This window comes from Phyllostomus discolor, chromosome X (assembly GCF_004126475.2).
Source record: "Phyllostomus discolor isolate MPI-MPIP mPhyDis1 chromosome X, mPhyDis1.pri.v3, whole genome shotgun sequence".
NCBI lineage: Eukaryota > Metazoa > Chordata > Mammalia > Chiroptera > Phyllostomidae > Phyllostomus > Phyllostomus discolor.
In genome coordinates this window covers 83,895,700-83,902,024 of record NC_050198.1, presented here as the reverse complement: position 1 = coordinate 83,902,024, position 6,325 = coordinate 83,895,700, and positions in this window count along the sequence as shown.

Sequence of the window (6,325 nt, the reverse complement as noted above, 5' to 3'; positions counted from 1 at the left end):
GTCTCCATGTACCAGGGACAGCGCCTTAGGTATTCACCAGGGTGGGGCAACCCACATGGCTGCACTGTGGTGCTGTATGTGGGGGAGGGGTCCCAGAGGGAACAATGCCACTTGCTCAGGTCTTGGCCAGCTTTCAGTCACTTCCTCCATTATCCACAAGCAAATTGGGCCCTTCTGGTGCTAATTTCTGGGTGGGTGGTTTTGTGTACATTCTGAAACCCCGTGGGTTTCTCCAATGAACTCTCCTGTGATGCTGGGAGTTTCTTCCACCACCTCAACTCCCACAGGTTTTTTCAGTCAGAGGTTTTGAGGCTTTATTTCCCCTCACTGGAACCCTGGGTTCTGTCTCACTCCCCAGTTGTTCCTCCAGGTTTATCTGCATGCAAATGTGGGACTGCCCGGTCTGCCAGTTGCTGCCTCACCTGGTCCACCAGCTGCCCCCTTCCCACAACTCCTCTCTGCCCATCTCTGCCCTTGCTACCAGTTTGGATGAATGTTTCTTCTTTAACTCCTTGGTTGTCGGACTTCCATACAGTTCAACTTTCTGTCAGTTCTGGTTGTTTTTTATTTTTAAATTTGTTGTTGTCCTTCTTTTGGTTGTGTGAGGAGGCAAAATGTGTCTACCTACACCTCCGTTTTGGCCAGAAGTCCCAAGATGTTTGATTTTATTGTATGGAGGTTTACTTGTTTAAACAGTACAGTCATAAAAGTTTATCATTTCCTTTTAAATGTATATTCTTGAAATATATTTCCAACAATACAATATATATTTTCCTGTAGTTTCTGTTGTTAACTCAGTTCTCAGTACTTAACAGTTTTATCCATCCAAAATTCATGGTGCATCATGTAAAGTGTGTGTCCAGACCAATTTTTCTCCCAATGTGGCTATAGTTACCCTAATGTTATTACATCAATATTTCTATTCTTGTGTTTGATGGTGCTTACCTCAAATGGCATAGTATATTCTTATATATAAGTAATTTATTTCTGGATTGCTTTCCTTTTCTGATACTTCTCTTTATTTTTCTATTGTACATAAGTACGACATTGTTTAGATTATAATTATTTTATAATGTGTTCCAATTTTGGTAATGTTTGTGCCTTCTTATTTTTCTTCGTTTGCAAAATATTCTTTGGATGTTATTGACTTGTGTACTTTTTCCAAAATAATTTTACAATCGTTTTGTCAAATGTTGTAGCAAAGATGTTGGGATTTAGATTAGAAATTTATAAATTTGATCTATTATCATTGAGGAATGGTCTAATACAACTGGAAAATATAATTTTAGCTATATTAATAGATATCTAACTGAATTCTTCCTTGGTCTGGGAATTAGTTTAAACAGTGATTTTACTTTTTGTGAGGATAAATCAGTATCTATTAATGTGGTTAAAATTTGAGATTTAAAATTTTTGAATAATGAAAGGTGGGGAGGGCTGGGTGGGTGGGCTGGGATGGGAGTAAAAGATAGAAAACTACTTGAACTACAATTAAAATAAAATTTAAAAAATGTTTGAATAATAAGTATTTTATCTTAATTTCTATGGGGATTAATGTCAAGGGAGATTGTAGTTATCCCATGATGTAAAATTGAGGATGCATTCATTCATTCATTCAACAGATATCTGTTCAATGTCTCCTGGACATGCTAGGTTCTGAGATTGCAACAGTGGACAAAACAGACCAAAATCCTTGCTTTCATGAAGCCCACAGTCTAATTACAGAGTGTTTAATGATCAGCACTAAAAATTGGAATATATGCTTCTGGGCTGTAGTACATTTTACTGAGAAATGCTATAAAATTGCTGGTCCATAATTTAGTGTGCTTTCTTGTTTTATTTGGAACAATTCAGAGGTTTTGCCAAGGATAACTGGAAATGACTTATAGTGATATTGAGTAATATCCAGAATGTAATCTGAACATGCAACTGTCATCAAAATATGTTGCCCCTGCACCTGGATTGCAGTTGTATCCTTGAATCTTTATTCCAAGTGGAATGGGTTTCTTGTTTAGCTTTATATGAGTTTTGTGATCTCATGCTCAGTGACCCAGGCAATATTGTGAATGTTCCAATACATTAGGTTTACAGAACTTGTTTAACTTGAACTATCTGGTATGTTTTCCCTGACTATTCCTAATATGTGATTTGGTTCTTTAGTCTGATTGGCTGTTTTTATCTGCCTAAGGACTTGGGGGCAGTTGAAAACAAAGGAAAAAATTCAAAGGCAAATATTAAAATCCATTATGGGAATACTTGAAGAAGAGGTGGCATCTGTATGTAGTGTTACCTGGCATGAGGACATGGAAAGGTTGGGAGAAGATAGCAAAGAAGAATGAAGTAAGGTGAAGGAAGATTTGTAGAAATATCCAGGTCACTGATGCAGTTAGTCTCGGCCCAGAAATTAATTAGGGCATACCCAGTGGTCTGAAAGATTCCTTTTGGCATGGGTCTGAACAGTTTGGATTTCTCAAAAACAACAGTTGCAGTAGAACAGCTGTTATTTTACATCTGAGAATCTCCACAGGACAACCCCTATGCCTTGGATTTGGCTATTTTCCATTTACAGGGCTGGAGCCCCTGGAAGAGAAAGCATTTTGGGACTTGAGATTTGGAAGAATACTGAGCCTTGACACTCTGTTGCTTTATCAGTAGCTTGCATAAGGGCATTTTTCAGGGAGGGGATATTTGGAAAAACAATAAGAAAAGTCAAAGAAGAAGACAGTGAATGGAATTAGAATTAAAATTGCTTGTGACAAAAGGATAATTAGATAAGCATAGAAAAACATGAAAGAAGTAATTGTGGGGTTCTGACAGAGGATACCGGGTTTATTAAGCTTTAATAACTGCTAACATTGTGCCCTGGCTAGTGGCTCAGTTGGTTGGAGCATCGTCCCATACAACAAAATGTTGCAGGTTTGATCCCTGGTTGGGGCATGTATGGGAGGTAACCAATTGATGTTTCTCTCTCACATCAATGTTTCTCTCTCTCTCTCTCCCTCTCTCCCTCTCTCTTTCTCTCTCTCTCCCTCCCTGCCCTCTCTAAAAATAAATAAATAAAATCTTTAAAAAACTTATAAACACAGACAACAGCATGGTGATTACCAGAATTTAGGGGTATGGGGGGAGGTAGAAGAGGGTATAAAGGGGATAAATGGTGATGGAAGGAGACTTGACTCGGGGTGGTGAACACACAATACAATATACAGATGATGTGTTACGGAATTGTACACCAGATACCTATATAATTTTATTAATCCATGTCACCCCAATAAATTCAATACAAAAATTAAAAACCAAATACTGAGCCCTGGCTGGTGTAGCTCAGTGGATTGAGCTCAGGCTGTGAACCAAAGGGTCGCTGGTTCAATTTCTAGTCAGGGCATATGCCTGGGTTTCCGGCCAGGTCCCCAGCGGGAGCTACGTGAGAAGCAACCACACATTGATATTTCTCTCCCTCCCTTTTTCCCTCCCTTCCCTTTTGTCTAAAAATAAATAAAATCTTTAAAAAATCAAATACTGAAAAAAACTCTTTATACTTTGGACAAGGTGTGGAAAAGACTCTTCCAGTGTATTTTGAGCTTTCTCTCTTAAGGGTGTGAAGTAAAATATATTAATAAAAATTACCACCCTGGATGGTGTAGCTCAGTGGATTGAGTGCTGGTCACTCAATGAGAACCAAAGGGTTGTCGGTTCAATTCTGAGTCAGGGCACATGCCTGGGTTGTGGGCCAGGTCCCCAGTAGGGGATGCGTGGGAGGCAACCACACATTGATGTTCCTCTCCCTCCCTTTCTCCTTCCTTTCCACCTCTCTAAAAATAAATAAATAAAATCTTTAAAAACGGGAAAACCCTTTAATACAAAAAAATCACCCCAAAATTTTCCTTTCACAAGCCATGTAGATTCTTTGCATCTGTAGTGTCATTTTTACTCTGGAATGTGGTGCTAAATAATAACAAATTTATTCCAGGAGGATTTATATCCTTATGTAATAATTTAGGTTTCCATCTATGAACATAGCATGTATTTCATTTTTTGAATTCATCTCTTATATCTATTAAAAGGAAAACTTTGACCTTTGTTAATGAAATTAAGCATAGAACCCTTAACTCTTGTCTTTGACAGTTCTTTCCTTAATGATCACTTGGAATAGTAACCAAGAGTATGGAGTTTGAGGTTGAGCAGAGCTGTTTCTATTTGACCTCTGCTGTTTCCCTTGCTGTATAATTCCCTATGGGTCTCCAAGCTTCAGTTTTCTCACCTGTCAATTGGGATTAATAAAAGTGTCTATCTCATTAGTTTGTTGAGAGGGTTAGAATGAGATAACATGTATGAAGCAGTGCCTATCTCAAGCACTCAATTATTAATAATTACTGACAACCCCACTTATGCTAGCCTGCAAAAAAAGAGGTCCTGCTCTCCTATCAACACTTCAGTCTAAATGTAGACACATTAACCTTTCCTGAGTACTGTCTAGCATATTTGAAGTCAAGATGGAACATTTAATAAGATTGTTCTAAAGACTGGGAATAACAGTAGATAAATAAACACAAAGAGTAATATGAAACCAGATCTTTGTACTTTACAATATAGTATAAGACTTGCTTTTCAAAGCCTCAAATTATCCTCAGTCCTCATCTGTTTCCAGAAGGTGGGTACCATCTTAAAAACCCACCACCCACTAACCCTCTGATGTCTTCATCCAAGAGCACTAGACTTAGAGAAAGACAAGCAGTTCATTTCCTTGCATTTCTAAGACCTGCTTTCTTAGTCACATTCTTGTCTTTTTGACCAGATGATAGATTAACTGGAATAACTACTGTTTCCATGGCTCCATCCATCCTTTGCCCACAGGAGGGTGGCCTTTCCCTATAGCCATAACGTGACAAGAATATTAGAAAAAAACACAATAATACCAGTGTTCATATGGAAAACACGTATATGGATAAGAGGGGATTTTTATTATATACACTAACAGTTTTGTAGTTGTCTTTATTTTGATAATCTACCTCTCTTGGCATGTTTATTCTTAAATTATTCATGTTTTCTATCATAATTACATTATTTCTTTTCCATATTTCACTGCATTGAACAGAATTTCTAAAACAATATTTCAAACAAAATGGTAGAAAATGTTTTCTTTGTATCATGATGCATAATTTCATTTGCAAAATTGACATGCTGTTTAAAATGCTCCAGAATGTTCTCTGCCTCAATATCAATATTAGGGCCCTCAGCAGATGGGAGGAAACAGAATGGATATGTTCTCTGATCAGAACTTGTTTAACAGACATCTCAGCTCCTTATCATGTAGCTCCTTCCCACTGGGGGACACACACAGCCCTCTGATTTTTTCTAATAACCGATGTTCAAATTTTACTTTTTGCTCCTTGAAGAGGTTTTGTATTTTCATTAGTTAGATCCTCATATTTTCTCCTAGTTTCTATTCTAAGTTCCTTTTAAAGAATCTTCAAATCATCTTCAAACACTCCTTCCCACCGAGACAAGATATCTCTATTTCTGTTTTCTCTAAAATGTGCCCCCACCCATCCCCACCTCCAACCCTTGATCCTACCCCCTTTGGCTTTGCCCATGTGTCCTTTATACATGTTCCTTCACAACCCTTACCCTATTTTCCCCCATTAACCCTCTTCCCATGCCCCTCTGGTTACTGTCAGTTTGTTCTTTATTTCAATGTCTCTGGTTATATTTTGCTTACTTGTTTGTTTGGTTGATTGCATCTGTAGTGAAACTTATAGGTGAGATCATATAGTATTTGAACCTATAGATTCCACTTATAGGTGAGATCATATGGTATTTGTCTTTCACTAACAGGCTTACATCACTTAACATAATGCTCTCCAGTTCCATCCACGCTGCTGTGAAGGGTAGGAGCTTCTTCTTTCTTTCTGCTGGGTAGTATTCCACTGTGTAAATGTACCTCTGTTTTTTGATCCACTCATTTACTGATGGGCACTTAGGTTGCTTCCAACACTTGGCTATTGTAAATTGTGCTGCTATGAACATTGTGGTGCATGGGTTCTTTTGAATTGGTGTTTCAGGATTCTTAGGGTATAATCCCATCAGTGGGATATCTGGGTCAAAAGGCAGTTCCATTTTTAGTTTTCTGAGGAAACTCCATACTGTTTTCCACAGTGGCTGCACCAGTCTGCATTCCCACCAACAGTGTACTAGGATTCCCTTTTCTCCACAACCCCTCCAACACTTGTTGTTTGTTGCTTTGTTTATGATGGCCATTCTGACTGGTGTGAAGTGGTATCTCATTGTGGTTTTAATTTCCATCTCTCTGAAGGCTAGTGATGCT